This window comes from Neopelma chrysocephalum, unplaced genomic scaffold (genome assembly GCF_003984885.1).
Source record: "Neopelma chrysocephalum unplaced genomic scaffold, ASM398488v2 Primary Assembly neopelma1_76, whole genome shotgun sequence".
Classification (NCBI taxonomy): Eukaryota; Metazoa; Chordata; class Aves; order Passeriformes; family Pipridae; genus Neopelma; species Neopelma chrysocephalum.
Window position 1 is genome coordinate 13563972 of NW_020897737.1, and position 8888 is coordinate 13572859.

The 8888-nt window shown below is 47.1% G+C and overlaps 1 long non-coding RNA gene across 1 annotated transcript in view; it reads left to right on the forward strand.

The window, feature by feature from the left end:
* Positions 1–6143, forward strand: part of LOC113970362 — a 21828-nt gene extending 15685 nt beyond the window's left edge. The window contains exon 4 of the long non-coding RNA XR_003535149.1: positions 5840–6143. This is a non-coding gene — a long non-coding RNA (uncharacterized LOC113970362). The remainder of the gene's footprint in view (positions 1–5839) is intronic.
* The last annotated feature ends 2745 nt before the right edge of the window (positions 6144–8888 follow it).

Below are 8888 nucleotides of genomic sequence, written 5' to 3' on the forward strand. Positions count from 1 at the left end.
GAGGAGAGGAGAGGAGAGGAGAGGAGAGGAGAGGAGAGGAGAGATTGACTTCCCTAGTGGCAATACACAGAGTGAGAGTGCACCCTGCTCCTGTCTTCTGTTTTGCTTGAGAGGTGAATGACTCCACTGTGGGAAACCAGGATTATTCACCCAATCCTCTCTGCCATAAGAAAAATATGTGGGACTTCAGGGAAAAGCAAGATGCATTTTTCCTCAGCTTCAACATACCCCTGCCTTCGTCCAAGCAGATAGGAGCCACTCACAGACCTGGGCTCCCACACAGCTTCTCATTGCCAAGGTCAGCAGCCCTCAGGCTGAGAGCAAATCTTACCAAGAGATCCACAACAGCCTTGTCCAGCTCAGATGCCCCTACATACTTTAAATTTCTCAGTCAGGGTGATAGCCCCTGGTCAAATATTTTCTTTAGGGTCAGACATTCAAGTAAAACCACTGATGGCAACATCAAGAATTCAGAAAATTTGGAGACCTGTTGGGTGAACCAAGCCAAAATACTGATGCGGCTCACCATACCCTCAAGCAGAATGGAGGTAGATTGGGTGAACAGAGCTTGAAAAATCTACATTTCACTCCACTTCCTTGCAAGGAATGTCTAGTATAGACATGGGTGTGTGAACTGTAGGTGTCCACAGGTCAGAGATAAATCCCAATTTCCCCACGCCTAACTCAGGAAGATGACACAACTTCCCTCTTAGGAAACTGAAGAAACAAGGACACTCAGGTGTATTTCTCAATCCTAGCAGCTCTTTGGTGGTACCTAAAGAGCATCAGCTACAAATGTCTTTTCTCCCCAACTGAGAAAGCGGAAAGTAGGCTGGAACACTGCCCCATGGTGGGGTTTGTTCTTCTCTGCTGCATATCTGAGGATGGTCAAGAGTAACCTGGGAATGAAAACTGAGTTAGGGGGTTCCTGCCATCCAGTCCAATGTGGCCCAGCCACCACAGCCGTTCTCACTGGCCCCAGTCTGAAGCAGACACTCCCATTGACTGAAGCCAAGTGAAATGATGAAGGCAGAGGGAAGCCTGTCTCCCTTGGAGCAGAAGGAACAGGACAGAGGCATGACGATTCCCCAGCAGATGGCTTGTCCACGGAAACCAATGCTGGCTTAATGAGTTGTGCTGTGCACGCCTCCCAGAGGGGAGCAGCAGCAAGATAAAGATTTCAAAACTTAGCACTCAGGTCAGGATCTGAGCTGCTTAAAAACCAAGCAGTGCCTAGGAGGTCTGACACAGGCAGAAAGAACAGTTCAGAGTCCTGGTTGTCTTCATATTCTCTGCTTGGGCCATTTTACTCCATTTTGGAGGGAGCAGAGGCAGGAAGAATAGGAAGTGCTGTGATGTAGCTTGTTTAGCACCATGAAAGTTCCTCCAGACTGCAACCAAGCAATGTCTCTGATTCACAAAGTGCCTGCTGTGTTTTGCAAGAACACCCTGGTGCTTTCAGACCCGCTGGTGGGGCTGTGCTTTGATTAACAGTTCTGCATGGTCACATCTGCTGGGATTAACCTGGTCACTACAGTCACCTTTGGCATCCACAAAGGAGCAATCCTCTGCTGCCAGAGGTCTGTCTTCCAGCCTCCCTCTTGCTGACAGTCTGCGTCTCCTTCTGCTCCTGCCTTGCCTCGTACCTTATTTTTCGTCCCTGGGAGAGTGGCACCTGCCTCTGCAGATCCCTGTGAAGACCACATTCATCTTGCTTGTTATCTCTGGTGTGGCAAGGATGGCTCGCTTCTTCCTGCAGCTCCTGCTCCAGGTACTGCAGCGTCCATCAAAAGAGGTGCTGGTGTGTCCTGGCTGGTGGATCTGCATCCCCAGGTCAGCTCCAAGAGCCTGGAGAGTGTGACATCTACACAGCCAGACACACTGCTCCTTTCTGGGGGTCAGTGTCCTGCTGAGGTGAAGGTTGTAATTCCCAATATATTAGGGAAGCAGCATGGTCCAGTGGGGTGAAATGGGACTGGGAAGCAGGAGGTGTTGGTGTTCCTCTCCCCCAGACAGCTGGGGGATGTCAAGCACTCTTGTCCCTCCAGCAGCCCTGGCTCCTCTCAGCACCTGCAATTCGTGCTAAGGGACAGCTGAGCTGGAAGGAACAGGTCAAAACTCTGGTTACAATAACCTGGTTTTCCCTCCTTGGTCTGGGCCTCTTTTCTGAACCCTGCAGTTGGAAAATGCAGTTGCAATTGTGGCTGGAAAAGCTCAGCTGGATAAGCTATTAGTCCTTTCCTGGTGTGGTTAAAGACACTGTAATCCTAGTCTTGACAAATGGGGTTTGGGTTTTTAGGGGGGTTTTGTTTGGTTGTGGGTTTTTTGTTTTTGTTTGGTTTTTTTTTTTAGTTTGTAGGTTTTTGCTTGGTTGTTTTGGGGTTTTTTTTTAGGTTTTTAGGTTTTTTGCTGTTTAACTTGGCCTTTGTGTGCGTGAAATGTAGTGGAATGGATTACAGATGTGTGCAAAGATCTGTAAATAGCTGTTTCTTTCTTACAGCTGCGAGGGTATACTGTTTATCATGCTAAATGCATTCATTATTTCCTCCAGAATCAGCAATTGTCAAATATTTTAAAACAGATTATTTTTAAAAGTGAGGAAAAAAAATTCAAACAAGGTAACAGTTGGTGTTTTCTTTTTAAGATTTATGACTAACTAGTTGGGCATAAGCCAGGACCTGAGGAGAGTCTTCCACCCTTTAAAAATAATATCCCTGATTAAAATAATAATGCAAAGAAGCTACTTTTAAGAGCATGCTTTTCTACCATTTTACACTATCATAACCTTTCTACCTTACCTACACCCCCTCTGTAATGAATACAAGGAAATTCCTAGGAAATTGTTGTCACTCAGAAAAAAATATTAATAAACCACCAAATAAGATGTGTTACTGCTGGAAAGAAAGCATTCTCCTTCCAGGAAAAAATAGAGTTAAATTGATTAAACAAGTGATTCTCATTTAAGGAAAAGAAAAATGCATGATATTTTAGGGCAGTTCCTTGTAATGAAAGCATGTATTTGACTTCAGTCATTTGTTTTAATCTTTGACCATTTCTGTAAGATAATAATGACAGGAGTTTGGACTCACTTGTCCCACTGTGTCATGCCTGCTTACTCACTGTAGAAGAAATACAATTTTAAAATGAACTGAAATTGAATCAAATTTTTAAATGACAGTGTAAAAAATTACTTGCTATAATGTGCCCTTCAATGTAGTATGAATCTTTTCCAAATATTCTGTGTGTGCCGCCTCCTCCTCAATCTACATTCTTAAGAAGTACTGAGTGTTTGTAGAGCTTGGCATCATGTCCCACCAGGGATTGTGCTGCACCTCTTCTGCTTGTGTTTAAAAGAGGACCTTCCCCTCAGAGCCCATCCATGGGTTGTCACATCTCCAGGAAACAGGCAGCTCATGGCTCTTGTGCAGCCCCTCTTGGATTCCATCGTCTGGCCACAGCCCAGTGCCAGGGTGGCAGGTCTTGCTTAGCCCTTGTTTATACAACTTCATGTCTCTTATCTGATGGGGATTTTAACCAAGTGAGTTGGAGCTCTGCTAGTTTTTTGGGACGGGGCCCCGCAGTTTCCCAACAAATTCTGCTGGTGGTGTTTTGGCGCTGAAGATGTGCATTAATTACCCTTCACTGCCTGGAATTTTGGCTCCCTCATCTCGCCCATCTGGGCAGGATTACAATTGCTAACAAACTCGTAAAGATCCAAATCACACTTATCAAGCTCATACAACACTCTGTGAAAATACCATGAGTCTGCAGCATCCCTTGCATCAAGTTTGAACTGGGCTGAGCTGACAGAGCCCTGCAAAGAGGCTGCCAGCTTTGTCCCTATCCAGCTAAGCCTGGTGACCCCTTATTTGCACAAGCCTTATCAAGTCTACCTAAACTGCATGCAGATAGTTCCACTCATCTGGCCTGATCATTTGCCATCTGCCACGTGGAGCATGAAAAACGTCTTGGCCTCACGTCCCTTTTCGTAAGGAAAGTACCATACGGAGCAGATAAAGCAGAGCGTGCCATGGAGGCTTGGCAAATGTCTGGAGCCATCACTGCCTCTTCTAAGCTGGAAAGTCTCCACAGTCAGCCTAAGGACTGCACCTAATTGAAGGATCTCAGCAGTGAGGTAGTTCTGTATCAGACAGGCATTTTTTCGAGGTTGGTGGTTACCCACTCAGTTTTTGCCTCAAACCACCTAAATCCATCTGTTTTGTCTATCAGGGTCAGTAAAACCTATAGCATCATTTGTCTTAGCACAGGACTCCTGCACAAAAGCCCCCACAAGTGACCCCAGCACCAGGGAATGAAGGCCAGATGCTCCCAGAGCAGCACCTCCTGCAGACCTTCGGCTTTCTGCCATATCTGTGCAATGGGGCACATGTGGATGAGCCAGAGATGGGACTAAACCCAAATTCTACATTTAAACATACCCAAATTTTCTCTGGATGTGAGCAGCAGGGTCATCTGTAGGGAATGGGCCAGACACCCCATGGCTTGTGCTCTGATCCTCTGCCAAACCCAGACTCGTGCTCCTCAGGGCCCCTTGCAGATCCTCTCACCCTGGAAAAAAAAATCCCTCTCACTCCACTTCCAGACAGATAAAGATTTTCCATGTCCTGAGTCCCCTGACAGTTTAACCCCTTCTGTGCCTCAGCCAGTTATCACAGAATTATAGAATCAGAGAATGGTTTCTGTTGGAAAGCACCTTAAATATCATCCAGTTCCAACACCCCTACCATGAGCAGAGACATCTTCCACTAGATCAGGTTGCTCAAAGCCCTGTCCAACTTGGCCTTGGACACTTCCAGGGATGGGGCAGTCACAGGTACTTGGAGCAATGGGTTCCAGTACCTCTCTACTCTCTGAGTAAAGAATTTATTCCTGGCATCTAATCTAAGTCTCTTCTCTTTTAGTTTAAAACCGCTACACAGGAAAAGGGTGCAGGTGAACCAAACTGCAGGGGTTTGGTTTGTCAGGCTGCTCTTGCTGAAGCTGTGACAGCAAACCCAGGTTAAAAAAAAACCCCAAGTGCCCTCATTGTTCTGCTCCTTTGCTGTGTAGGGGGTATGTTGTGAAGGGCACCTGCCTCTTCTGGGGGGGGGGACACAAGCAAAAATCCACCTACATCTCCCTCCCTGCCAGCAGCGCTTGCTCACGCCCAGCGCACGCACGAGACCCCTCTGCCCTCACCATATGGGGTTTTACCATTTCCATAGCCTGCTGCACTCCACAGCTGCCTGCTTTGTCTCTCCTAAGCCCAGCCTCAGTTTTGCATACAGATGAATATGTGTTACATCTTGTGCTGGACGTAAGCAGTCCCCAGAGGAAGCCAAGGCACCACGGAGCCAGATATCCGTCATGCCCGTCCCTGACACATCCACAGCGAGCTTTGGGGCTGTCATGTGCCTTGGCTGGATTGACTCCTCTCACCGTCACCAATTATCCTTTCCGTATGTGCACCTTCTGCCTTCATTATGCAAAGCCGTTCTGCTGCAGCTCCTCGCCAGCGCAGGGAACATCCGCTCTTATCTTTTGGCGCCTGTGAGACAGCAGGGATAATGGAGGGACAGCTTATCAAAACAGGTCAGGGGCCCAGAGGGGCTGCAGGGCAGTGATCTCGGAGCAGGCACCCAGCGTGGCTGCTTGCAGGTGTGCTCAGGTGCCACCTTCCACAGGTATTTTATAAACAGGGCACACCATCACATGTGCAGCAAATGCGCATTACAAAGCAGATAATTATGTGTACCAAACAGAGCCCTGCAGGGTGCAGCTGGCCAGGGAAGGATTTTCTCAGCACATCTAACAGAAACCCTTTTCTTTTTCCTTTTAGGGAGAGGAAGTGCATCTTCTGAAACTCCACTGAGCAGCCACTGACATCAGGTGTAAGGCACATCTCAGCCACACCAGCTGCACAAAAGGGGTTTGTGGTATGTTAATAGACCTTGTGAGACAACAGCCCCTTGACATTTCAGCTGCTGCTGAAATGCAGAGCTCCTGGAAATGCACATGATGAATAAAGACACTGAAAGACACCCTACAAGAGTCACGGTTCTGAAGGCACGTGGCTTTCCACCCAAGCACTTGACCAGATCCCCAGCTCAGGTGGCAGGAGCCAGCACACTGAAGTGTTTGTGTGGTGGTTGTATTTAGTTTTGCTTTCAGGAGCTGTGGTGCAGAGCTGCACCCTTGTGTTGGTAGTGCTGGAAGTGCCCCCAGCTGTATTTTCTTTAACTGGCACAGCTCAGGCACCCCATGACAAGCACCAACACTAGGAAGGTGCTCTGAGCTTGTGACCCTAAGCTGGGCCAGGCTTTCAAGCTATGAGCAACAGTTTCACTGTGCTTTGCTGAAAACAGAAGGGAGAGACTGCTTGGACCTTAGTGCCAAGCTAAGCTTTTCTGGCTGGACACTGGCAGGTCCTGCAGCAGCGTCATTTCACCTGCATGACAAGCACCCACATATCCAGTTCTGGGAGACAACACATAGAAGCTGGAGAGATGCTGGGCTGTTGGTCAGGAAAATCCTGTGCTAGGCAGTCCCTAGGGGCTGCTCTGCACTGAGCCCAGCTCTTCTCTGTGATGGGTGTTTGCATGCCAAGTGCCAGGTACCTTCCTTTGCACAGCAGGAGTGCTCAGCAGCAATGGAGATTCACTGTCTTTGAAAAATTCCACATCAAATAACAGGATAAAATTCCTGATGAAAAATCTTGAATTATTTAGAAAGGGCCTAGTGGTCATTTGGGCCCTGTGTGGTGTGGGCTTTTTGCTGGTGAGAACTCTGTTGTGTATGTGGACAGTCCACACGCTGAGAAAAGGAAAAGAAAATGTGATTGTAGAAGTGGAGATGACAGGTATCAAAAATGCATGAGCAAAGAAAAATATAATCTATTTAACAAGTGTCTGCCTTTCTGCAGTTGTGGTTTCCAGAGAACTTAATTAGCTGAAGGTTGAGCTCAATATTTTCTTAACTCACAGCCACCCAATGACTATGCTGTGGTTTTTCTGTGCTTTGATAAAATCATTGTGAAAGTTCATGCTGCTAATGAAGAGTCCTGCTTCTCTTTTTCTAGGTTTTCTTCCTCCTTCCTCTGTCTTTCTTTGGACTGATGAGTAGGAAAGTCTGGGGATCTGAAACTGGGTGTCTCTTTGCATCAATTGTTTCTGTGTTATCCAGACATGTTCACACAGGCAACTCTGATGCGTGTGCAACACTTAATGTCTGCATCAGGCTTCAGTTAGAGGGACTTGAAACAACTTCATGGAGATTGTGATCCAAGATTTAGTACTAAGAGCTCCTAAGCAGCGTGGTTATGTTGCCATATTTGGCGTCACATTGTGCCAAAGACAAACCTGCACTCAGCACATTCTCCCTCTCAGCACAGGCACAAGTCATGGGAGATCCTTCAGTCCTGTTCAGGCTGTGTATCAGTTTAGGACATTAAGTTGTCGAGCTGCTACAGCCTTTTTCCACTTGAGAACCATGGTATCAGTGTCTTTGATCCAGACACAAGGTAACTGATTCAAGAGCACATACGAGGGTAATTGACTGAATTGCCCACGTTCCTCTTCTGATGGTTTGTCTGTGCCTAATTGCACTGCAAACCTCTTGTCGTGGAAGAAGTGGTTGATTTTCAGATTACTGAAGCGTGCCTGCTATCAGCCCAAGCTGTACTGCAAGAGCAGCACTCTGGCTGTGACCGGGCTGAGATCTGACCTCAGCCAGACTCTCTTCAGCCCCTCCACTGAAGTGCCAGAGCTGGTGCTGGAGGTGAGTTGCTCTGCCTTACACCAGTGGAGAAAACAGGGGCTCACAGGATGGAGGAGAGGTGGGTTGAAATGCCTTCTGGGGGTGTACGTGCCCTCCTCTGCTGCTGACACAAGAGCGAGGGTGGTGGGTGCAGCTCAGCTGATGGCTCTGCTGGATGCGGCTGCAGCTGCAAAGGGGCAGCGCTTCACCAGCCCCATCCCCTGCCCACAGCTGCCCTCTCCTGGCTCCTCCTCTTGCATCGGCTCTGGCACTGACTTGACCCCTTGGAGAACCAGTTCAGCTCATGAAACCAGCAGAAATGAGACTTCTTTTCTCCTCTGGGTTCATTCGAATCCATTTGCGTGAGCTGTGGGAGGGCAGCAGGATGGGATACAGAAGGGAGCTGGCCCGTCCTTCCTGCTTCAACCATACCAGAAACCTTCACCCTTCAGATTTGTAAACTAGGCACCTCTGCCAGTGGCTAAACTTCACCAGGATGAGTCAGGTCCTGATTATGTAAAAAGGATTTATATGAATTTAAGATTTCACCTTTTGCCTCCATTTACAGATGTGGACAGAGCTTTGATACGACTCACATACGAGCATTACAGGTAACATTTAATAACTGTCCCCTTCTTGCTCTCTTGAATACACTTAGTGATATGTTTTCCTTCATTTCTCATATTTCCTAGTTTATTTTTTTTTATTTATCTGGATTCCTTGTCCTCCTTTCTATCCCCTTTCTTTCCCTGGCACACTACCTAACATTTTTGTGTCTGACTGATTGTGAAATCAGAGTAACAATACTGTGTACGTAAAAGAAATACTGGACATATTAACCTTTGGAGGTATATGAACTCACTGTCCCAATTCCCCACTGATATGTACTGAACTGGAAGAACTTTCAGCAGGGAAACAGGAGGATGGGACCACTGAACTCTCCAGCTGTGCAAAAGATTAAGGTAATAGTCATAATCACTGCTGTAGTCACTTGTTTCTTGTCTTAAAAGACTGTGTAAAACCTCCCAAATATGTCTGTGAGCACACTGAGATTTCTACCCACATTAATAACCAAAATTTTGGTTTGTTCTTGCAACTAATAAAATAATTAGCGGCAGTCATGTAAAAGGAGA